This window comes from Dipodomys ordii, unplaced genomic scaffold (genome assembly GCF_000151885.1).
Source record: "Dipodomys ordii isolate 6190 unplaced genomic scaffold, Dord_2.0 Scaffold11, whole genome shotgun sequence".
NCBI lineage: Eukaryota > Metazoa > Chordata > Mammalia > Rodentia > Heteromyidae > Dipodomys > Dipodomys ordii.
In genome coordinates this window covers 20,067,858-20,094,061 of record NW_012267227.1, presented here as the reverse complement: position 1 = coordinate 20,094,061, position 26,204 = coordinate 20,067,858, and the positions used below count along the sequence as shown (strand labels likewise).

Below are 26,204 nucleotides of genomic sequence, written 5' to 3'. Positions count from 1 at the left end.
CCACCTACCTACCTACCCACCTACCCACCCACCTACCTACCTACCTACCTACCCACCTACCCACCCACCTACCTACCTCCCTACCCACCTACCCATCCACCCACCTACCTACCTACCTGCCTACCTACCCACCCACCCACCTACCTACCTGCCTACCTGCCTACCCACCCACCCACCTACCTACCTACCTACCCACCTACCTACCCACCCACCCACCCACCTACCTACCTACCTACCTACCTACCTACCCACCCACCTACCTACCTACCTACCTACCTACCCACCTACCTACCTACCTACCTACCTACCTACCTACCTACCTACCTACCCACCTACCGCGTCATTCCCTAAGTTTTAAATAAGTTAATCCATGTAAACACCTGTGCCAGTATGCAGGAAGGACCTAATATCTCCTTTATTTTCATGTTACACATGTTTTAATCCATCCCCACTGAGCAGTCCAGAGTGGGTTAGTAGAATAATGTCTCATGCCTAATGTCCAGCCAACTTAGGTCTACACTGTACGTATAGTTGTTTAGTCTATAACCATTCCTGCATGCTTCTACTTTCCGAAATGCCAAAAACATCCCCTGAGTACTGTGTTCTTAAGACTTTTTTTTTTTAAACCAAAGGCACTTTAGCAGTATAACTACGCCCACACGTGTGTGCTGTTTGTGCAGAGTGATGGTGCTTTTCATTCGAAACCTGGTGAATGGCCGGCAGTGGGGTGAAAGGGCATGCTGTGCATTTATTCAGCCAGCATATAATTATGGAGTACTGCCTTGCGCCAGGCGCAGTTCCAGAGCACGACGCGGGCTATAGGTGAGTGAGAGGCGTGCTGCTGTTAGTCCTGCAAAGGGCAGATGATAAAGGGTCAGAGGAACAACTGGGAAAACGCCACGTAGAAGATGGCGCGCTGAGAGTGCAAGGGTGTAGGTGGCAGCCTCTGCTACCTATTCCAATAGAGGAAGTGATCGTTGACAGCCCCAAGCAAGTCACAATGTAGGGAAGAGACAGACCGTCCGAACGGGAGAGGGAGGCAGGGCGGGGTTCAAGGCTTCGGCATCTTAAGAAGCAGTAGGTGTTAGTTTCTGGGCTGTGCGGCACCAATTTCTGAGAAAGCAGAAGGTGCTTTTAAAATGCTACCGTGAGGAACAAAGGATGTGGGAATGACCATGCCAGCCTCTCTGGCTGAGCTCCAGGCTAGCACTGGAACATCAACAGAAATCCAGGAGAAGTGGGCGATCCGACCCACGGAAGGCCGGAGGGGAGCTGGTTGTGGAGGCCCCCGGAAAACAGTCGTGGTGTGAGCAGGGCTCTCTCTGGCTGTTTGTCCAGCCTCTGTCGTGCAAACGGTATTTCCTTTTCACCCAAACTTTATATCTTCTTATCCTGGGCGGCAGTATAAGTTTAGACAAGTCCTGTGCTTGTCTTTCATGGCTCCAACCACCAGAGTGAAGTAAGTCTGTCTCCAGCCACAGGTTGGACATCTCGGTGTGGCTGAAGACAATGGGTGAAACAACCGTGCCCATGCTTTTACTCCTCTCTTTTCTTTTTAAAAAGTAAGTGTTTTTATGGCCTTTAAGTAGCTGTGCGCGGGACAGTGCCCTCCGAGCTGGCCCCGCAGGCCCGGGCGGGTCCCTTCTCTCCTCCAACCGTCGCTTTTGTAGAACCACGTGCCCTGCGTTGGGCACACCGGGTTCACCGCCACGTCCGTCAGTCAGCTCCAGTCAGATGCCAGTCAGGTGACACAGCCCAAGCCAAGAACCTGCCCAGGGCAGGAAAAGACCTAATGGGTTTGTCTGTCAAATGCATCTTAATCTTCTGCGTTAGTGAAATGTTTTGAGTCGAATAACAACCACAGAATGAATGACTCACATTTTTCTTTTTGGGAAAGGGGCAAAAGGCAGCTGTTAAGAGTTAGAAATACACCAAAGGGCAAGAAATTAGATCAACAGAGCTTCGTAGCCAAAGGGTGCCTATTCACCCAATTAAAAGATAGACGATTGCGCCCCGGGCTGCATTTGTGCTGGTCAAGAAACCCGGCGAGGGCTCCTCGCGGCCTGCAGGTTCTTAGCCAGGCTGCCTCCCGCCCAGGACGCCTTCCCCAGAGGGCTGGGTATCAGCAGCAGACCCAACCCAACAACCTTCCCATCCTGCCAGAGGGGCCTTTACTCACCAAGAATAGATTCTGACCGCATCCCACACTGGAAGTGACTGAGTCTGGTCAGCCTTGGCCTTGGTTCCACGGGAGGTTACTGATCCCTGTTTTGGCCGGGGCTTGGTGGACGGGGTAACTGAGGTAAGGGCTCCTGAGGACGGCCACAGGTAGCAGGCAGCCCTGCGGGGGAGGGACAAGCCAGTCAAGTGCTGGAGCCAGGAGGGAAACAGAGGCAGAGCCGCTGGGAAGCCTCAGCAGGCGCCCCCAGACCAGACCGGCGGCAGGGCAGCCAGGGCCCGGGACCCACGCACTCCGGCCACGTTCGTCTCTGACGAGGTTCTGAGATCCCAACTCTAAGAGCATACAGCAAACCTCTCTCATGCTAAGATCAGAATAACCGTCTCCTCTCTGCTCCTCTGCTTTTCCTTCATACCACTGGAGGAGGGCAACCTCACCCCGAATCCTACCTTTGCAGATGAGCAGCAGCAGCAGATAAAATCAGCAGATAAAATCCCCAGGCCCTCCAAGGAACTGAACTCAAACTCTAATTACCAAACAACTAATCACCTTCTATAATCTATGCCACCGAGACTTGTGTGTGCTGTGGTAGCTGAGCCCCGTAGCCCCCGTTTTTCAAAATAGATTCCAATCTCTATAAAAACGTGGCCAGAAAATGTTTCCCACGCAGAGGAACTGCTCAAGAGCTTTGGTAATCACGCACCTTGGTGATTTAGCAGCAAGGAGGGACCGGTTCCAGTTTTTTCTCTTCTGTCTATCCTTGACCAGGGTTCTGGCAACATCACTTTGGCTTGTATTTGTATTTAATGTAAATGTGTGTTTCACAATCGGTGAGATTTACTTTAGCACGAATGCACTTAACAGCGGCATAAATATGTGAAGTGGGCCTCTGGATTTTCATTTTCTCTTCAAAAAGTGGCGGTAGTAAAGGCAATTGACAAAAAAATTAGATGTCGAAAAAAATTCTTAAGGAAAAAATAAAATTGAACAGACATAAAATATATTTAGTAATGGGCCTGAAGGGTTATATAGGCAATTTCACATTTACTGCCCTGGTTCTACTGAAACTCTTCAAAGTAATGTGAGTTTCGATAAATCCTTAGTTGAGGTTGATCATTTTTCTAACCCTGGACGTTTTTAGCTGTGCTGTACTTGAGTTGCTCCAGTCCTGGACTCGTCTCTAGCTTCGCCTTTTAAAAGTTCACCTCTCAGCCATTCTGTTGATTTATTCTGTTGGCATTTTCACAAGGTGTGCGTTGGGCCCCTGTACGTAAACGCGCTTGTTTCTTCACTGTTGCTCCTACTGTTTTCCTCCCTCTTGTCTTTAGGCGCTGTGTTCTGGGGCATCCTCTCAGCTCTTGGTCCTCTGGACACATTTAAACTGTGTACCTTAAAGTTTCATTTTTGAGACGTTAAGTATTCATTATTTTATAGAATTGCTTTTTTTAGTTTTCTGGATACGTAATTTACATACATATACCTTTATACATGCCCACACACATATACAAATATAACTTGAATTTTGTTTTTCTTAAACAATTTCTTTCTAATAAGTTGCAAAACCCTCTTTGAAGCTTAACCATAATCTATTTTAAAAAACTAAACCTTTTTAAAAGTAACTTTGAGAATGTGCTATTATTTTATCTGCATTAAATGGATATTCTGATCATGAATTTTGTTGGATGTGGCCTCATTGTCTCCCTCCCTCCCTTCTTCCCTTCTTCCTTCCCTTCTTCCTTCCTTCCCTCCTTCCTTCCTTCCCTCCTTCCTTCCTTCCCTCCTTCCTTCCCTTCTTCCTTCCTTCCTTCCTTCCTACCCTCCTTCCTTCCTTCCCTCCTTCCTTCCCTTCTTCCTTCCTTCCTTCCTTCCTTCCTTCCTTCCTTCCTTCTCAGACTTGTTCCTTCTGTCCCTCCCTTTTCCCACTTGATTTTCTAGCCTTCCAGTCCCTTTATCTCTTAGTTGTCCTCAGCAACCCGGGCTGATAACCCACATTTCCACTAGGTACTTCTGAGATTCGGCCCCCAGTCCAGCTGGTGAACCAGGCTGGAAGACTTGGCCTGCTTTCTCTGACTTCCTATAAAATGCATTTGTCGGCCCCAGTCCATAGTCATACCACACAGGTCCTTGTCTTGTTTGTGTTGATGATATGGGGAGGGAAGGGGAGATGGGGGCCTAGTGAGCATTTGTGTTTTCATTCCTATTTCTCTAGATGTTCAATTAAGCTTTGTGGAGTAACTCAAAGCACAGGTATGAATGCTGGTCTTCACGAGCAGACTCGAGGTTTGTGTGATAGTCTCAGTGTACATGTGTGTGCATGTGTGTGTGTGTGTGTGTATGAACTTTATATCCCGGCTTGGGGCTGAGTGGCTGTTAATTACCCACACTAGAATTTCATCCACAGGTAGGACATTCCAGTCACTCAAGGAACTAAGGAGAAGGCTGGGTACGGAAGCAAAGCAGAGGGTGGGTAGATGACGCCCTTCCTTGACGATGCAGCAGATGCAGCCTCGGGACTGGGCGGCGCTGCGGATCCGAGCGTGGCCGCAGCGCTGTGGCGCCTGAGATGTCTCCTCCTGGGGGCGGAAGGTGGCGGCTTCGTGTATGTCCGGTGACGCCATGGCTTGCCCAGCTTGCTCCCGTGTGCCCCCAAATGTCAGGCGGCTGTCGAATACTTACTTGAAAATAACTGAAACGATGAACTTTGGGGTTCATTTATTTCCTTACTTCACACGGAACCAGGATTCTCCGGTGGTGGCCAGTGTCACAGTGTTGATAACAGACGGCGAGTCAGAAGGAGAGGCGTCCTGGGGAGGCCGGGCAGCGCCAGCCTTGGTCTCTTGTTGGTGCTCATTGTTGTCTTTGACGGGCATCGTTTTGATGCCAGAACCCAGCCACCGCGGAGGCAGACCCGGGGACACACAGGAGAAGGACTGCAGAGAGGAGGCGGGAGGAAGAGCACGGGACAGAAGGCCAGGAAGAAAGAAAATCAGCACAGCCTCCTCTGCTTCCCAGGAGCCGAATACTCCGCCTGAAAGCGTTCTATGAGTCACTGTTCGCGGTCTTGCGTTCTCAAGAGCAAGCGTACCACCAAAACATCCTCCTACCTCCAGTGGAGCCCAGAGGAGAGCTCCCTGAGAAACGCATCTCTCATTCTTACTTTCCACACGCCTCTCCTCCTAGGAGTAGAAATTCTGGGGCCCAAGGATAGGACAATAATCCGGGGGGGAACAAGAAAGGAGAGAGAGGGCAAATTTTCTTTTGTTTGCAAATGTAGTGTATTAATTGTGTCCCTGGGAGGCACTCCAGACAAGCCTCTGGTAAACAAATTAGATACAAACCGAAGGCAAGGGCAGCAGGGTCAGCGTGGGGAGGGGCAGCGAGTGACAGGCGCGGGGACCCCGATGCATGGCTTGCAGAGCAGATGTTCACAAGGATGCGGTGATTATTGAACTGGTAATAAAAAAGCATCAGCTTACAGGCAGCCAGGATGGATGCTGGTAATTATAAAGCGTCCCCCGGGAGAAAAGTGACACAAGTCAGCCACAACTCCGCAATCACCGGGGCATAATTAAAGCTCCAGTAACAGTTGTTAATAGGGTGCAAATAAAACAGGGGGAAAACTTGAACACCACCACCTTCCCCCCCATCTTCTCCTTTTTTTTTTTTTTTTTAAAGAGATGGCAAAGGGCAATGTAATTACAGGGACAGTAGATTTTATATTTTTCTCCACATCGTAAAACAAAAGGTTGGGGCTATTGGTTAGACATAGATATTTAAAGTATAGAAATCCAGCTATTCCTACAGTTATTTATATTTATATTTATAGATATTTATAGATATAGATATACACACACACACACACACACTAAAGGGAAAAAGTGTGTTTGCTCTTTGAATATGTAGTATGAGGGGGAGAACAGATTTTTTAAACAGAATGTTTATATTCTAATTTTCAAAATGGTAGAAATACAAATATGTAAAGAAAACGGAATGCATGTAAATATTTGGCCATTTTATCCTTTCCGGAAGATCTGTAGTGGTATAACGTGCCAAGCTATATGATACTGTTGGTTAAAATGGTTTAGATATTGTTAAATAAAGTCAGCAAATCACTTAGAGTGTTGAAAGTGTCACTTTGCCACAGAACGCTGCCAGCCACTCCCTAACCTCAAACATCAAGCAAAACAGGCCTTGTTTTGCGCGGGCCAGCGCACTGGAGCCCAGTGCCAACGGAGAGCCTAAAGAAAACCCAGCCACAGCCACAGCAACCCAGTTGTTTGGGTGATTGGGCAACTACCTATGCGTTGGCTGCACAGTTCCCGTTAAGGCCTACGTAAAGATCCTTTTCAAGAGGCGCTTGAGTCCCGGGATCAGGACTGTGATGCTCCTATCCAGACAGTTTTCTACTCAGGGGTTTTTGGAATGATTATGCTTAAAGGGCTGGCAAATATCGACAATGCCCTTGGCTTTCTTACAGTAAACTTTGTGTTAGAAGTGCTCAGGAACCTCTATGTGTCATGTTTCAGTACAGGGTAGGGAGTAAAGAGGCAAAGAGATAGCCAATTTCAGTAGAAGGTTTACTCTGAGATCTCAGATGTTTGCAGTCTGCTACCGGTTAGCTTTCTCCTGCTTTCTTTTGATATTTGGAATGCTGACCAATTAAAAAAAAAAACTAAATACCGATGTGTTTGGTATGCACTCTGAATGAAACCTATCACAATAGAATGCCTGAAGAATAACTTACATGTAAAATATGAACACAGACCGTCACCTTGGGACCTACCGTGTGCAGGGCAGCCGTGCACATTATGAAATCTACCGCAATGCCACATCTGCCCTTGTGCAAGACAACACAGATAGAGGAGAAGCCAGCTTACCATGGCAGGTGAAGGGGCTGGCTTCTCTGGGATCCCCAGGTCATAGAGAAATAATTTACACACTTTCTGAGGAGCTTCTGTTGTTCCAAGATGAATTCAGAGGCACAGGAGGTGCTGCGTGAGGACTGAAATATTTAGAGAGGTAAATGTGTGGGCTTTGGAACCAATGAGAGCACTTCCTTCAGTTGGGGATTTGTTATGCACTGTAAAATGCACAATTATAGAATCCTTCCGGAAAAGGAACAGAACAAAGGAGGATACACTTGGTGGAGAAAAGAGGAAATCTCTCCTCACCTAAGGGCAGAGGGTGGCTAGGATTCTGTGGGATCTGGAGGGTATGAAGAGCCGTTGACTGTGTCGTCCTTTGGAGAGCCATCCGCACATTAGCCTGCTTGGTGCCTGGATCAGGTCCTGCAGGAAGATACAGATCAAACCGTTGGGCTTTGTTCACTACGATTCTGCTCTTCTTTGCACCGGGCACCCCTTATAGATAGTTTATACCATTTAGGAATGTGCCAAAGAAGAATTTGTTTGAAAAATTGACAATATTTTGGCATGAGAAAAACTATAATGTAGAAATATTTCTGTGTGTCATTCTACCAAGAGCCAACTGGATTTGGAAAAGAAAACTATGTCATTGTACATTATTATTTTTTTTTTCTCCTGGTCAATTCTTTGTAATCTATTGGTAAAACTGAGAACATTATGTTCTATTGGTTATCTTTTATAATACGGCTATTTCTCTCTGCTTGGGGCAAAGATGAATGACTCTTAAGTTCCTACTCTTTGGCAGCCCTGCTTGCCAAAAAGACTTATTCACAAGTTCCCATCAGCTTAAACAGTAAGAATAATGTCTTAAACTTGACCAGCAAGCTATTTTATTGTCTAACTAAATGTTTAATCTCCGCAGAATCTCTTCATAACTCCCACTTCCTACCAGCTCTCCTGACACTTCTTATTTTAACAATGTCAAATTAGGTCCAATTTATTTTGTTTGATTTCCTCGTTGTGAGCTGTTCTGTGTTCTTCCAGCCTTCTTTCTGGAAGTTAACCCACAGCAGGGGGACACTTGTCACAAAGTGACTTCACTGGCAGTCCTCTCTCCTCGCAGCCGCTCGGGCTCACCTGCCAGCCTCCAGTGGCTTCCCCAAACACATAATCTCCACCTCCCGCTGAGATATGAAGCAACCCCCTAATCTTGGAACGTGGCCAGAATGCCCCCGCTGAGATGCGCCTGTTCAGTTGCAGAGGAGAAAAGGGACAGTGGAACAGCGGAGGAGTCTTTCTACTCTGAAGCTCTCCTTCATAGGTACATGGTATATAATCTTAAATTTTAAGTAAAAAAACAAGCCACAATTTAGTTTGGGGCTTAAAAATAGATAACCTACTATAAAGGCGTTTGACAAAATAAGCACTTAATGTACAGGTCTATCTTGAAGTTCTAAAAGGAAGGACACACAGCATTGCCAATGAGTAGCTTTTAGCTTTGTGGGGGTGGGTGGGGGGTGGATGGGGTGGGTGGGTGGGTAAGGGGGTGGAGGGGTACCCACCAATCCTGGGGCTTGAACTCAGCCTGGGTGCTGTCCCTGAGCTTTTGTGCTACTTGGGCCACAGCTCCCCTTCTGGCTTTTTGGGGATTTCTTGGATTCTTGCTGACTTTCCTGCCTGGGCTGGCTTTGAACCATGAGCTTCAGATCTCAGCCTCCTGAGAAGCTAGGATTCCAGGCGTGAGCCACAGGCATCTGGCTCCTTTTACCTATTTTTGTAGCATTATGATTCTTGTTTTATTAAATAATGCTCAGGCCGTTATGTTATCATTGACAGATGTATTATCTTCAGGAACATACTGCAGCCTGCAAATACCATATATAACAGTACCGTGTTTTTGTCTTAGAGTCTATTGTAGCCAATCACTGCAGACTGGGAAAAGAGATACCAGGGTTTGAGTCTTGGGGAGTCATTTTTTTCTCGATGTTTGGTTGCTTTGCTTCTCATCCCAGCAGTGATGATTTTCAGTTTGTCTGAGGCCAAATTATAGTGCTACACATGCACAGCTCCCATTAGTGTCAATAAGAATCACGCACAGTAACAGAAGAGTAGACCCCATATGTTTATGAGAAAGGCATGATTTCAAGCATCTGTGAAACCTTAAAGGCAGACCCTTGCGTGAGTCCCCGGAACGTGTCATGATGATAGTGTATTAAAACACGTGTGCACACCCACACATACACACACACAATGTACTCATTGTGCAGGCTTGAAGGAGCTTATCAATACAGATAAGCTCTGCTTTAAAAAGAGAAAATCCTTTATCTTTATACAACGCACTACATAGAACACGTACATAAATGTAGAAGTAACTTTAAAATGTAGGTGCCCCATTCTAAATAGTGTGTTTGTTGGGGAAGAGGGCTGCTTCCCTTATGTATGTGCAAACATGCATGTGTGTATGTGTTTTAATACACAATCATCATGAAATCTTACACTTTATAGAGACATATTTGGCAGATTCAAATTTTTACATTTTGGAATAATTAGAACTATACAGAAAACTTAGAGAATCCCTGCACACCCTCTTTCAGCTTCCTTTAATTTGAACATCTTACGTGTAAGTGTGATACTTGTCAAAACTAAGAAATTTATGTAAGTAAAATAAAAGTGATAGACTATACTAAGAATTTACAGCTGGGCACCAGTGGCTCATGCCTGTAATCCTAACTACTCAGGAGGCTGAGATCTGAGGATCGTGTTTGAAGCCAGCCTGGGCAGAAAAGTCCAAGAGACTGTTATCTCCAATTAAGTACCAGAAAACCAGAAGGGGTGTCCTTGCCTTCCGCCTCTGTCTTGCTCTGGGCCAAGCTGCGTGGTTGATTCTGCTTCAGTGCTCCTTTGGCTCGGACAAGAGAACTCTGCCTTCCAGTCACCACGGCGGGGCTGGGCTGGGGAGCAGGACTGACACCATCTTGTCCAGCCAAACGATCAGCTTTGTTATTTTGTGATGCTGCGAGGAAAACCCCGGCTTTCATGATGTGACGTGAATGCGCTACCATTGAGATGTAGCCAGCCCTAGGTCAAGCTCTGTTGGGTAGCGTATAGCCAGCAGGTGCGGACTTTCTGCCAATGTTGCTGTAATGATCTGCCTCTGCTTTGACTCAAGTGTAAACCGATGGTTTTTGCCCTCATCCATCCCTTGGTCCCCACCAGCATCGCCCCAATTTAAACCTATTTCAGGATGCTTTAAAGGCAGCAAAAATATAATTCAGAAGTGGTCCCATGCTACTTCCATGACGAAGCGCCACATTTTTGAAGAGAAACAGTGTGGCCTGCCACTCCGCTGCATTTTGTACTTAGAAGGTAGCGTGCAGCTGCACCCCACAGCTGACTTGGCCCTGTCGCCAGATCCGGTTCCTGCTCAGGTGTGGGTGTCGAGGGAGACATCCTGTAGCTGACACCGGCGTAGCGTCCTTCGTTCCTCGCGAAGGACACTTACCCGTGTTCCCACTCTTACAGCGCTTAAAGCCCAGCGTTTCTCAAAACAAAACCACCATTACTAGGGCTTATGCTTGTTACATATCTCTTTTTCATTTTTTCTTTTCAGATTTAGGCATCTTGTTTATAAACAAGGTACAACTGAACTTTGTTTTGCTCAGCAGTTTTTATCTTTTAGAGACTGACCCAGTCTACGGAGTGTCAGAACTGCTGATTAATTTGAATACCTCTAAGTTTCCTTTACAATAAGTATTTAAACACCCTTCAATCTTATTTTTCCTTTTCCTTATTTTTATGAGTTTAAGTAATCTGTGACACCTACTCTATTTGTTCTCCAGAAATTCACTTGGAAATGCTTCTGTGATTTTTCTACTTAATTTGTGATTACATCCCTTCTTGGCTGTCGTATCCACAAACATACATATTTTAGAAACAAGATACCAGTTGAATCTATTAAGTTATTAGATTTAAAAAAGGATTTGAACAGGAAGGCTTTTTAAAATATGACACATAATTTAGAAGTTTAACTAAGTTGATACATTTGCATTAAAATATATATGGGAAAGCATCATGAACACATTCAAAAGACAAATAACAAACCATCAAAAAGTAATTTGTAAAAGCAAATTACATTGTAGAAGAGGGGGTAATATACTTAATATGAGAGGAATTCATGAAATTGATGATCAAATCACCAGCAATCTGGGAGAACAATATAAGAAGACTATGAGTAGACAGTGTAGTTAAACAGCAATCCAAATGCTGCATTAAAATAATTTTCTTAAAAGCTGAATTTCATTCATAATAATAAATACCATTAAAACAACAATAGAATATTACATAAAAGTCTTATTCTTTTGACTATTGCTGGAAATATGGAGAAATATTTTAATGTACATTTTTGCATGAATCTACACTGGTATAATATTGACCTCAGGCACTTGATCATGTTATATAAATCATGTTATATAAATTTAAAATACACATATCTAGGGCCCTGCTATCCTACATCTAAAGATGTCTTCTGTAACCACACAAATGGTAACATGTACAGAGTACTCACTGTATTATTTATTATCATAAAACATTTGGATCCTTATTAATAGATATGTCATAGTTAAATAAATTATGGTATATTCACATAATGAGAAATCGTGCAGTGATACAATCACACATTTTGATAGAATATGACCATGTGGTTGGTTATAATGCTGAATGAAAAAAGTTGTGGAATGGAGTCCACAGTATTGTTTGCCTGCATACTGTATAAAATCCCCTTGGGGGGGGGCGGGAGGCTGGGAAGGTGGCTCAGTGGTAGAGCCCTTGCCTTGCATGCATGAGGCCCTGGGTTCGATTCCTCAGCACCACATAAACAGAAAAAGCCAGAAGTGGCGCTGTGGCTCAAGTGATAGAGCGCTAGCCTTGAGCTGAAGAGCTGAGGGACAGCGCCCAGGCCCAGAGTTCAGGCCCCACAACCAGAAAAAAAAAAATCTCCTGGGGGTAACATTTCAGAACCTGTTAAAGGTCGCCGTGCCCAGGAGTGGAGCTGGACGGTCAAGAGACAGAGAAGAATGGGTGTGGTGGAGAGACAGACGTGGTCCCCATCTTGGGGCAGAGATTAAAGATGAGCTCAGCAGTGCTGGCTCCTCTGAGGTCTCCACTGGCAGGCCGTAGATGGCCGTCTCCCCCAAGTCCTCAGTGGCATCCCCTCCACACGATTCTTTTTAGGAGGTGCCAGGATTTGAAATCAGGGTCTAGGATTATGGATGTGCACAAAGGTACTCTCTCTCTTTCACTTTCACTCTCTCTCTCTCTCTCTCTCACACACACACACACACACACATACACACACACACCCCTTTGTCTTTTCTTAAAGATAAAGACACAGTCAGAATGATTGTGATCCACACTACAAGCCTCATCTTCACGTAGGCCAGCCCTTTAAAATATCTGTCTCCATACAGTGTCACAGTGTCACATCTGGAGGTACTGGGGTGGAATTTCAGCAGAGGAATTTGTAGGCGGTGCCAATCGGTGAATAACAAAGGCTGCCTTCTTTTCACCCTCTTTCCGTTTATCCTTTTGGAATTTTGTTTCCTGTGATGTTATACGTTGAGAAACACAAGCAACTTCAGAAAGAGTGCATAATCGGCAGCGTCAAGTTGAAAATGTGAGTGCCTATCGATTCAGTAGTAAATAATGCAATACAATTTTGTATGGCAGTTAACTTGGCTATCAAAGGAAGAAAGGAATACAGGAGATTGCCATTGTAGGCAAATATAACCTTGGATTCATGAAAAATGAATTTTCTGTAGTTTACTAAAATGTTTACTATATCATCCTTTGGATAGCTTTCAATATGATTCACTTTGCAGTCATTTTCAAGAGTATTTTACTGCTTCAATAGAATTACACCTGCACATTTTTATTAATTTAGTGGCTTAATAGTGCCAATGTAATGTAACACGATTTTCATGTAGAACAATTTTCATTTTTTGACGTTTTGTTCAGCTTAGAGCGACATAGGTTATGTATCTGTTTAACAGTGAATTCACACTTGCATTTGAATAGAATTTCAAATGGAATGGAAGGAAATTCTCTTAATGCAGTAGCCATAAAATGCAGTTGTATATATTACTCACAGATATTGCATAGTTACCATGGTAATCGAACTACTATATGCTTTCTTTGAGGTTTTAAGGAAATTGCCCGAGCACTCTCTTTCTAGGTTAAGTATTATCTTGTCTCTAGACCAGGGATGAGTTCTCAAGATTTTCTTCTGCCTTTTGATTGCTGTAACAGTTCTAAAAGAACACAAGAGCTAGATCCTCTGTAAAATCTGATACATAATTTGAAATTTTTATAAAGATGGGCAACAAATCTTCCCCTATTTTAGTGATTTCCCTTTGGAGATAAATATAGGAGCACAATCTTAGTGAAAAGAATATGCTGTTTATTCAGATAATAATTGGATCCATTGATTGATTGCTTACATATTGGTGATTGAGTCCAGGGTCTCGCACATGCTGGGCAAGCGCTCTACCATTGAGCTGTCCCTTGCTCTTTTGTTTTACTTTGTCTTGAAGATAGAGTCTCACTCACTTTGGCCAGGCTTGCCTCAAGCTCATCATCTTCCTGCCTCTGCCACCCAAATTTCTGGGATTCCAGGTGAGCACTCTCAGATCTAATAGTTCCGTAATAGTTCCTCAAAACCAAGAATGTACAATGCTATGCCAGTAAGTCAGAATGCTGTCTGTGCTGTTTTTAGGCCTGCATTACACCCCCTGAACTAGGTAGCTTTCATTGTTGTAGGTGGTTTGTGAGAGAAAACTGGTCCACAAAGGGTTCTTGTGGATAGGTGGTCCTTCGGGAGCCCACCTTAGAAGCATGCATTTGTGAGTCTGTCAGGGTTGTCTCTGTGGGAAAGAATGACACTGCTCCATTTGTTAGGAAATGGAGAGATGTGGAAAAATCCTATTATGAAGTAAGCCAGACCCAAAGAAACCTAGGTCCCATGGTTTCCCTTATGTGCAACAGTTAGTATCCACCTAGGATAATCTTAGCAGAGGGGCAGAATCGCTCCATAGCTACGTCCATCTGACCACGTAAGATGCTGCTCAGGGAAATGAACTCCAAGACACGGACACAAAAGGTCTTCCTCTGTTGTTGCTGCTGTTCATGCACTGTGTGAGTTCTTGTTTCTTTTGTGTGTTCTTCCCGCTATGGTGCCGCTCCTGTCGTCACCGTATTGATGGTATTGTGTATACGTTTATCGGAATTAGGGAAGGGGAGAACAGAATGGCGAGACAAAGGACTGGGGGGAGCCAGTGCCACAGCGACACTCAGACGCCAACACGTTGGAGATGCTCTGTACGACTTCAGGGGGAGGTTGCGGGGAGGGAAAGCGGGAGAAGAATGAGGGAAGGAGTAACAAGCTCGACAGGAAATGTCCCTCGTACCTTCCTTATGAGACTAGCCCCTCTGAACATCGCCTTGACAAGAAAAGAAAAGTCTTTGCGGATGGGTGGACGCACACCCTCGCAGACCCTGCCTGAGCTAACGGATTCGGGCACGCACACACTCGGGCTCTGCCCTCTGCTTCTTGACATGTCCCTTTGGCCACGAGAAGAGGAGAAGAATGTGTTAGGAATTACACATGCTGTAAGCGAGGTAGAGGACATTTGCTTCTTCTGGAAAAGAGCTTATGAATGCACACAACAGAGCTCCAGCCGCGCCCGCCAACGCCCAGTGCAAGATCTGAGCCGCATCTCACGTCACCTGTCGCTCTTGCTACCTGCTGCTGCTGCTGCGCAAAACAGGCAGCCACGCCTGTATCCCTTGCTCACCCCCTGCGTCTGGGAGGGGGGCATCGAGCAGAGCAGCATGTGTGCACCTCCTCGGCTCTTTCTTTCTTTCTTTCTTTTTTGTTGGTCCTGGGGCTTGAACTCTGGGCCTGGACGCTGTCCCTCAGCTCTTCAGCTCAAGGCAAATGCTCTACCACTTGAGCCACAGCACCACTTCCAGATTTTTAGTGGTTTTATTGGAGAAAAGAGTCTCATGGACTTTTCTGCGTGGGCTGGCTCTGAACTGCGATCCTCAGATCTCAGCCTCCTGAGTAGCTAGGATGACAGGTATGTGCCACTGGCGCCCCGCTATTTGTTTCATGTTTAAGGCTCACTCCATCTCCATCTCCTCAACCAGCACGTAACGCGGTCCTCCAGGCTTGTCTCAGCATGCTGAAACCCTGGCTCAGTACCAGTCCGTGAAAAACCACAACCCCTTAATCCTATAAACGTTTTTGCAGGAAAATTTTTTTAATAAAAATTTCCTTTGCATCTCTTTGTAACAGTTGGTCTTCCAGCAGTCAGAGGTCCCTGTGGCTGTGGGAGCAGTCCGACTGGAGGCCTAACGTTGCCTTCTTGCCATTTTCCAGGCTTCCTTGGTGATCTTCTGCAACCCTTTTCTGTGACCATCGTGGTAACAAACCTCAGGGAGTTGGAGAGGCGTTGCGCACTCACTGTCTGACCACGCCGCCCCGTCCCCGCTGCTCGTCCAGGCACAGCCCAAACCGTGTCCCGAGCGGCACATTTGACTTCATTTTTGCCGTAGAGTTGACGTGACCTCCCTAGAGGTCTGGGTGTGTGTGTGCACATCCCTGCTCGCTCACGGCAGGGCTGGTTCTGAGGATGAAAAACCAGAAGGCTCCACGTGGACTGGCGCGGCTCACATTGTAGAGCGCCTGCCTGGCCAGTGCGAGGCCCCAGGTTCAGATCCTGTTGCTACCCGAGGAAGCGTAAGCACAGCACATGTCCAAGCCAACTTAAAGATGCTGACTAGCAAGTAGGAGGCGAGCAAGCGGCCGCGTCGGGGAGGCCCTTGCTCTTTGAGGATGCACCTGTCATCGAGGTCATCTGGCATTACACTAATCCGCCGTCAGAGAAAGCCTGCAGTAGATAACAGGCTGTTCCCCAAATAATGCTTTCTCCTCTGTCAAGTTCCTGGCAGGGGGCTGTCTGACTGCAGCGCAAGGAGTGGCGGTGGCACCATGCCGGTGTGCTCACTGAGCCGCGAGGTGGAACCGGCCGAGTGTCTGGGCGGCAGCCGTCTCTCGGACACGCAGAGCTCCGCGCTGAATTCAAGCGCACTCTGGGCTTGAATTGTCTGCACGGGACCCTCGTGAAGCTCAAGGAGTTTGATTTCTTGCCATCAGAAGAGTTTATTTTAAGGGAACCCCCCCCGCCCACCATTTGAACCAGGCAGATTTGGTCATTGTATTCCTGAGATATTTTTGTTAGGAAAGGTAGTGAGCGCTGCCTTTTCCCCTGGCCGGCCGGGCACGGCCGTGGGCCGGAGGGGATTTTGACGTTGGTAGAGAGGGGCTTTCATCACCAGGCTGGAGCTCTCGTTCCGCATTTTTAGAGCAGTCAGGGGTGAGGCTGGTGAAGAAGTGGAGACTTGTTTCTCTAGCCACCAGCGCCGGTCCCAGGGCGGCCGCCCCTCCCAGCACAGCCGTAAATCAGCCCCGTGTGTTTTCCTAATTTTAGGCTTGGTCTGACTTAATCCACCTAATAGGAAAAACATCTGGCCTCGTTTTACTTTTAATCTGTTCTTTACATCAGGAAACTTATCGCCCTGGGACCAGGTAATAACAAGGAGTTGGTTCTTGTACCTGACTGGGCATGGCTGTCCGTGGCCAAACGCCTAATAAGGGCCTGCTTTCCATTTCTGCCTTCAACCCTGGGTGCCCTAATTTATAACAAAGCCCTGGCATCACAGTCAGTTCGGGGCTGTAAATTCCCTGATTAGTGGAAAGTCTGGGTTGTGACATATTTCGTGACAAGGAGATAGAATGTTATTTTTTCAGCATTAAATGGGCAAATATCTATCTATTTAACAGCTGTCCTACTAATTACATTCTAAAAACATTGTGCCTCCACTGGTGTTGGCCATTCTATGATAGCATTGGCATATAGAACATTATTTTTGAGGCCTACATGGAAATGCCGTAGAGAAGACAAGAAAATACTGTTACATGGAGCCGGTTTGGCTTCTGGTTGCGTTAAGCAAACAAAGTAGCCGCAGCGAGGGCATGGCCCTTCTGAAAGACCACCGAGGGACTCCACTTGGACATTTCTGACTGCAGTTGAAGGGGGTTTGGATTATAGAAATCATTTGAATAATAAGGGACCAGGTCATTTGGTTTCCCGAATCATCTTTCCACCGTTTTCCCCTTGGCTTTCATCTCTGACGATTTCCCACCTCCTCTCCTGCTCCTGGGTGTCGGGCCTTCTAGAACCTTTCTCCTTTGTTTTGGAGAATACTTTTGGTTCGGTAAAAGATGGATTTTCCTGCTGAGCTGAGATCAGTGGCAGCGAAGATGTCGGCTCTGCACTCAGCCTCTCTGCTCTTCTGTAGTGGTTTGAGAATCACGGGCAGCCTGAGACAACAGAGGACTGCATCGGAATTAACTTCAGCCAGCCCCAGGCCTAAAAGCTCTTCCCCAATCTACGCATGTTAGGGGACCTCCGCTCCCCAAAGTCATGTAGCTGTTTATGGACTCTTGCCTCTGATTTCCTGTGCACTGGGGCCTGAGGAGGAGCACAGAAGCAACATTACTTCTGCAAGCAGGAATTAATTATTGAAATCAATGATTGCATCTTTCCGATGACTGCAGTCAGTCCTCAGCGAGTTGACATAAAAAAAGACGTGTCTCTGTGGAAAGAGATTGAAATAAATCAGAAGGCTGACGCTCACCTGGCTTCTCTTCAATCTCGGAATTTCTCAAAAACTTCACTAGCTGGGAGTGAACACAAAGAAAAAGTAATTAACTCTTTCCCTCTCTGGGTGGAGAAATAGGTTTTTTTACACACCCAAAGGACTGTTCCCATAACGGCCAGAGTTTGGTGTTGCTTTCTGACACGGGTGAGTGTTTCCGCTGACTCGGAGGGATGCTGTTCCGGGCAGGAGCAGGAGGTGCTGCCTCTGGCTGGGCCCTGAGAGGGCTGGGAAGCGCCCAGCTGCCCCTGCTCCACCCGCAGGCACCCAGGGCTGTCCCGGCAGAGGGGCCGGGGCTGCCACTCACAGGGCTCTTGAGAAGGAAGCGTGGAGTTTGATGTAGGAAACTATTCAACCACTCTCCATGGTTTCATTTTATGCACTTGCCTGAAACTGTTCATTAAAACAAAAACGTAAGGCTGTCCAAAGGATGTGTTGTTTTCCTTGTGCTTGGGAAATAGGTACTGAGCACTTCAGTAATGGCTTGCTCCGTTTCTTCAGAAGCAGAGCGTGGCCGAAGAATGCGAGGAGGTGGTGCTTAATGAGTGAACAGGAACTGTCTCAGGACAAGAGTAGTGAGGGAGCGGACTGGGGTAGGGAGAGGAGGGAAGCGGCTGACCGCCCGAGCCACCGGGGATCCTGGATAACAAATTCACCAGGACACAGTCTCTGAACCACCGAGCAAGGAGCTGAGCTGCTGAGCTCCGTTGTGAGCCTCCGTTGTCTGGAGGCTCCCCTCTCTGGTTGCGTGCCGTGTGCCGTGTGCTGTGTGCCGTGTGCTGTGTGCCGTGTGCCATGTGTGGTATGCCGTGTGCCGTGTGCAGTGTGCCGTGTGCCGTGTGCAGTGTACCGTGTGTGCACGCACACATGGGAGCATCCCATGCAGTCGGTTCCCACGGTCGCCCGCCCTGAGCCCATCAAGATCAGGCAGCCTCACAGTCGGGGTTGTCTGTGTTTAACGTCGTTAATGTTTGAAGAAATCCTAAATTCACAATGCTTCGTTTAGCATTAAGATAATATCTTAACATCTTTGATAATTTTAACATCTTTCAACACTTAATACATGAAATATGCATCTCAGATTACGATACTCTGTTACAAGCTTCTAATTTGGGGAGTGTTGTTAGGCAACATAAACACACCATGCACCCTTATGGTGGTGGGTGTGAAATGAGTGTTGGTGGGTTTTTTGTTTTTGGGGTTTTTTTTGTCTGTTCATCCCTGTTCATCCAGAACACAGAAGAAAATTAGTTTCAGTTTACTTGATTTTAACCAAACTTTGCCAGAGTGAAACAATAATCCTAATGAACAAGGTCATAGAAGGTAGAATTGTCATGTAGAAACTAACAGAGTATTGGCATTATTATAAGTGTGTTAGTGGAAGCTGCCTTCTTGTGTGAAATTAATACCAAGATCTGTTAATGGCCCAGTAGTGTCAAATAGCTTAGGACATCATGAAGTACTAGCCAATAGGAATTGAGAGAATGCATCGTAGTGAATTGAGCGATTGTTTTCTTTAAATTTCTTAGAAGAACAACCAAGATAATGGAATTCAACCTATCAGTCAGCATTAACAAAAGAAGGAGGAAAAGTCTTGATTATAAGATCTCATAAATCATCATTACTTCCTGACTCTGTCTTTACTCTCACCTCAACGGCGCATTTGGGTCTATTCAAGAACGTGTGAGACTCTTGAGGCTGAAATTTATCATTTTTTTTCTCTACTAACAATGACCAAGTACATCGGATGTCTTTGTACATCAGTTACTGTTATTAAAGATTTAAACCTTTTATAAATTTGCAGAAGGATTTATTCTACAATAAGGCTCCCCCCCCCGCCCCCACCACTAACCAGGAGCCATTTGAAGAGTTTGAAACTTGTGATTTTCACGTCGGTACTGTACATATGTCTCCAGAGTGTGGGAGCATCATAAACAACACATTTTGATCTGAGCAGATGTACTGCATCTCTAGGGGTGGGGAAGTTCATTATTACAGACAGCCCACCTCACATCCATTTGGTGAGGTTCCAGTAGGTATATTAAAATACAAGGCAAGATGTCTGAGGGAAGGGTTTATTTAGTGAGTAGCGGGGTGTTCATATTTCCACCAGCGTGGAAGAAGTTGGGTTTTAATAGCAGCGGCCACATTCAAGTGATATATATTTGTAATATTGAGTACCGTTAGTGGCTACCGCTGTTGGCTTTCACTCTTCCCCAAAGTAAATGTCTTCTGGCAGCACTTAGTAGACATGCTCATATCCATGGTTAAATTCCAGGCAGGGACCTATGTTATTGTCCCACGGGATAAAAGGAAACATGGAAGCAGATACCTTAGATGTTTCTGAGTTGTGCTTCACCCACCAAGTGACTTTGTCTAGCAGAAACGACTCTGTTGTCACAGAAAAGGGCATTCGCACTAGAATTAGACAGAATGCGAATGGCATCTCCTTAAGCAAGTCTTACAGAGGAAATTACGGAAGGAATGACATTTTTCTCAAATGAAATGTGACTCTTCGGGTGGCAATCAATTTCAGAGGAGAGGGAGGTGCATGAGGTTAAATCATGAATTCACACTCTCCCTCGCCATCATCAAATCACCACTCTTAAATTATCTTCTCTAAAGGCTCAGAGTCAGTTGTTGTTTTAGGCCTCTCCATGTCTCTGGCCTTCCCGTATTAATGGTCTCTGCCATTTGTAGAGGAGCAAGCTACCAGATCAATACGCAAGCTTAGCTGCTTGCCGTTAAGATTGATCTTTGCTATCCTTCCGATTGACGTCACATCCAGCTGTAAATATCATCAAGTAAGCTGTCAACTCATTTTCATTATGAGTGTTTTTCATCTCCAAAGATGGACTTCAGTCGGACAGCACATTAGGATTTTTCTTCATTATTTTTGACATTTCCTCAATAGCATCAAGAGCATCTTTAAAGGAAAATCAGAATTCATCAGTAACTTTTACAATGGAGGGAACAAATGGCAGCAACAACAACAAACACAACAGACAGGAGCAAACCATCACTGCCAGACAGAATGTCTGGAATTAATATGGAGTCTTGAGGTGCTTGGACGGGCCGCTCTCTCCGACGAGAAAACCAGTCCAAGAGACCTTCCTGGGAATCTCGGTCTGTGTAAAGAAATCCATCCGAATGTTATGTTCTTGCAAACAAGACACATAGCTAAGAGGATTTTCCACTGAGCCTTCAGAGGGACATTCATTTGTGTGACCATTGATCAAAAAAATCCTCACTGAGACAGAAAGGAACCTTACTTCATTGTTGGTGGGAATGTAAACTTGTTCAACCACTTTGGAAAGCAGTATGGAGGTTCCTCAAAAGACTTCACATAGAGCTCCCCTATGACCCAGCAATCCCACTTTTGGGCATTTACCCAAATGATCACAAACAAGACCACACTAAAGCTACCAGCACAACTATGTTTATTGCAGCATTATTTACCATAGCTAAGATATGGAACCAATCCAGATGCCCCTCAGTAGATGAATGGATCAAGAAAATGTGGTATATATACACAATGGAATTCTAGGCCTCCATCAGAAAGAATGACATTGCCCCATTTGTTAGGAAATGGAAAAACTTGGAAAAAATTATATTAAGTGAAGTAAGCCAGGCCCAAAGAAACATAGGTCCCATGGTTTCCCTTATTTGCAATATCTAGTATATCTATGAGTCAAGCGGAAAAGGTCAGACAATGTGATGTCAGGAAAATGAACCGTTAGATGTGTATTTTAATGTTTTTTTCTTTCATGCATGTGTTTCTAACGCATTTATAAGATTATCTCTTTGTTGCTTTGTATGTTCCTCCCCCACAGTATAACCCCTGCTTTTACTATATTTGATGTCAGTATAACTTGAGGAGGAGATGGGGGAAAACCAGTTGTTTAAAGATACAGGTGGAACTGTTGCAACAATGAGAAGTACAAGTTGTCATGTCCAAAACGAGTTTTACAACGTCGGTGCAGGGGGTGTAAGGGGGGGTAAGGAGAAGGATTGGGATGGGAGGGGGGAGGCTGTGAAGGGATGTGAAGGGTAAACAAAGGAGGAGGCTGCAATGCTTGATAAGAAATGTACGCATTATCCTGCCCATGTAATTGTAACCCCTCTGTACAGTATGTTCACAAATAAAATAAAAAAAAATCCTCACTGAAAAAAGTTTCTGGTATTTTCTACAACCCAAAGTGAAGATTGGTGTGTTGTGAGAGGTTGGCGAGGGGTTGTGTCTGCCTTACCTGAATGGCCTTCCAGGTGGAGACCTTAGAAAGGTCACGTTTTTTTAATGATAGAATGTCACAATTACTAGTCTAGTTTGGGTTCTACAGAATATGCTATTCTCATCCAGCAACAGATCCCAGGTCTTTGTCTATTATCTATTGACAATAGACCTCTATGGAAAGCCTAGAAGATAAACAATACTTAGCGCACATGACTTAAAGCCTATCCAGTCTTCTAAGAAGTTTAATTGGCATAAAATGGTAGCTTATATATGTGTGCATATGTATGTAGTTCACAAATAAACAAGCATACGATATATTGGAAATCATTTTAGATTATCAGACAGCGTGATTATTGCATGATTGGATGTTGTTCTGTTTGCTACAGAATAATTTTTTTTTACATTAGGTCTTGGGTTTTAATGGAAACATTTACATGAAATTTGTGATTGAATTTGCTGCAGAAATATTGAGATTATAGTCTGTGTCACTCTGTACACCCTGTAAAGCCTTTCCTAAGGAATATTTTTTACAGTTCAAAGTTAAGCAAAAGTTACTTTTGATGGGCCAGCAGAATCTATTTCTTTATTAGTGAGAATGTTTATTGGCTATATTTCCATTTTGTTTTGGCCACCAGGAAGCTATGAATTAAACTCGAAGCGGTTCAGTAGAAACAATAGCAGATTGTGACAACATATGTGTTCTACATATAACTATCCTTGACATTTTTATTTTCTTCATTATTACATAAAAGAGATCATAATCTCTTTTCAAATTTTCTCAAATTCTTTATAAGGAGGGAAAGGATTTAAGTAATTACATACAAATAAAATATTATTTATGAGAGTATCAGCAGAGGTTGCATAAAACAGTAGTGAAAAGTTGGGTTCTGGTGGCTGGTGAATGTAATCCTAGCTACTCAGGAGGCTGAGATCTGAGGGGTGCAAAAGTCCGTGACATTCCCCTCTCCAGTTAAACACCCAAAAGGCAGATGTGGAGCTGTGGCTTGGGTGCGAGATCCACTCGCCTTGAGTGCAAAAGCGCAGGGACAGCCCCTGGGCCCTGAATTCAAGCCGCAGGTGCAGCACACACAAACACAAAAGTGGTCAAATCCTAAAAATTAAAAGCACAAACCAGCATGTAAACAAACAGAGATAAAGTTTGTGTAACTTACTTAAGGTCACCTACCTAAACAGGTGGTCAACCCATGGCTTAAATTCCTCACATGGAGAAATGAACTCTGTAGTGTATATTAAATTATAAGAATTTAATTTATTGTAAGAATGGTATACCCCTTATTTTGTCCATATTCGTCTTCTTGGGTGCTAGCAGTTGGTAAAGACTGAATGCTAAACAATATTTGATGCATAATGGAAGAGATGAGCAACTTATTTACCAGGAATATAATGAATAGTAGGAGTCATCTATAAAAATATTATCAATAAGTATATGGTATCAATAACACAATAATTCCATAATTATGCTAAAATTATGGTATTAGATATCCCATACTTGAAAGGGTAAGCACCTGTCACTTCACAAGTATTGCAAGGGTCATTTTGTGTAAGTTATAATTCTGTGTCTAGGAAACGGCTCACAGACGGTAGGAGGAAACCAGCCGAGGACATTGGGATTTGGATCCTTGTCCACTCCAGAGCACACCATCATGTGCAACTATGCTGATACCATTTCTTAAATTCCTGATCATGCTTCTAATGTGTGGGCGCACTTTATAAGAGTACCCCCTGAATTCACAGCGCAATTGATCACTTCTAATGTGTGGGTGCACTTTATAAGAGTACCCCCTGAATTCACAGCGCAATTGATCACTTCTAATGAGTGGGCGCTTTATAAGAGTACCCCCTGAATTCACAACGCAATTGATCACTTCTAATGAGTGGGCGCACTTTATAAAAGTACCCCCTGAATTCACAACGCAATTGATCACTTCTAATGTGTGGGCGCACTTTATAAGAGTACCCCCTGAATTCACAACGCAATTGATCACTTTTTCTTCCCTTAGTCTTCAAGAAGCCATTTTTTTTCAGATTCTCTCTACCTCTTTGGTCATCCTTCTGTGCTGGTGAGGAACGGCTGTTGGTCTGTGAGGCTCCGGGTTCTGCCTCTGCCCCCAGAGCAGCTCCCTGGTGAAGAGGAGCCACGGCGCTCCGGGTCACCAGGAACACGAAAATTAATGCTGAAAATAAGGTCAAGGTCACCATGGCCGGCGCAAAGCGTGTGCCTGTGCCCACTGTGGCAGCTTCTAAACCCGGGCTAAGACCAGGAACTGCTCGTGGAGATACTGGTACTAAAAACAGTGAACAAAGGAAGTAAAAGCTTCCGCTACTGGAAAAGTTGCTAAAAAGCTACCAATACCACTGGTAAAGGCCCCTGTGAGTGTGTGTGAGATAGAGCAGGAGTCAGAGCCAGAGCCAGAGCCAGAGCCTGAACCTGAGCCAGAGCCAGAGCCTGAACCTGAGCCTGAACCTGAGCCAGAGCCTGAACCTGAGCCTGAACCTGAACCTGAGCCTTAGCCAGAGCCACGCCTGAACCTGAGCCTGAACCTGAACCTGAACCTGAGCCAGAGCCTGAACCTGAGCCTGAACCTGAACCTGAGCCAGAGCCTGAGCCAGAGCCTGAGCCAGAGCCTGAGCCAGAGCCAGAGCCAAGCCTGAACCTGAGCCTGAACCTGAACCTGAGCCAGAGCCAGAGCCTGAGCCAGAGCCAGAGCCAAGCCTGAACCTGAGCCTGAACCTGAGCCTGAACCTGAGCCTGAGCCAGAGCCAGAGCCAGAGCCAGAGCCTGAGCCAGAGCCTGAACCTGAGGAGCCAGAGCCAGAGCCTGAGCCAGAGCCTGAACCTGAACCTGAACCTGAACCTGAGCCAGAGCCAGAGCCAGAGCCAGAGCCAGAGCCAGAGCCTGAACCTGAGCCAGAGCCAGAGCCAGAGCCTGAACCTGAGCCAGAGCCAGAGCCAGAGCCTGAACCTGAGCCTGAGCCTGAACCTGAGCCTGAACCTGAGCCAGAGCCAGAGCCACGCCTGAACCTGAGCCTGTAAAGGAAGAAAAACTTTCGCCGGAACCTATTTGGGTTGCTACTCCCTCTCCAAGCCCAGTGGAAACATCTGGATGTGCCCCTGCCGAAGAATATTTGTGTCAGGCTTTCTCTGGTGTAATACTTGCAGTGAATGATGCGGATGCAGAAGATGGAGCTGATCCACATCTTTGTAGTGACTATGTGAAGAATATTTATGCTTATCTGAGACAACTTGAAGAAGAACTGTCTGTCAGACCAAAATACCTGCTAGGTCGGGAAGTCTCTGCAAACCTGAGAGCCATCCTAACTGACTGGCTCAAATGAAATTCCGGTTGCTACAAGAGACCATGTACATGACCGTTTCCGTTATTGATAGGTTCATGCAGAATAATTGTGTGCCCAAGAAAATGCTGCAGCTGGTTGGTGTCACTGCCATGTTTATTGCAAGCAAATATGAAGAAATGTATCCTCCAGAAATTGGTGACTTTGCTTTTGTAACTAACAATACTTACACTAAACACCAAATCAGACAGACGGAAATAAAGATTCTAAGAGCTTTGAATTTTGGTCTGGGCCGCCCTCTACCGCTGCACTTCCTTCACAGAGCATCAAAAGTTAGAGAGGTTGATGTTGAGCAGCATACGTTGGCCAAGTACCTGATGGAATTGACTATGTTGGACTATGAAACGGTGCACATTCCTCCTTCTCAAATTGCAGCAGGAGCTTTGGCTTAGCGCTGGAAATTCTTGATAATGGTGAGTGGACACCACCTCTACAGCATTGCCTGTCTCATACTGAGGAATCTCCTCTTCCTGTTATGCTAAGAATGGAGTCATGGTGAATCGGAGCTTACAAAGCACATGACTATCAAGAACAAGTATGCTACATCAGCATTCTACCACAGCTGAATTCTGCACTAGTTCAAGACGTAGCCAAGGTGTGACAAAGGTGTAACTTGTACATTTGAGATGGAGTACTATAATAAGAGCTGCAATAAATTGGCACCATGTGCCACTTACACATACTATACTACATTTACTTGGTTTTAAATGAAGGTTGTGGCCATTTTTGCTTTTAATAGCTTAATTCATCTAAATGTCATTACTTCCTATACTGGG

General features: G+C 45.3%; 1 pseudogene; it reads left to right on the top strand.

Moving 5' to 3' along the window:
- Positions 1 to 10,340: 10,340 nt before the first annotated feature.
- Positions 10,341 to 25,994, top strand: LOC105981030 (annotated as a pseudogene).
- Positions 25,995 to 26,204: the final 210 nt, after the last annotated feature.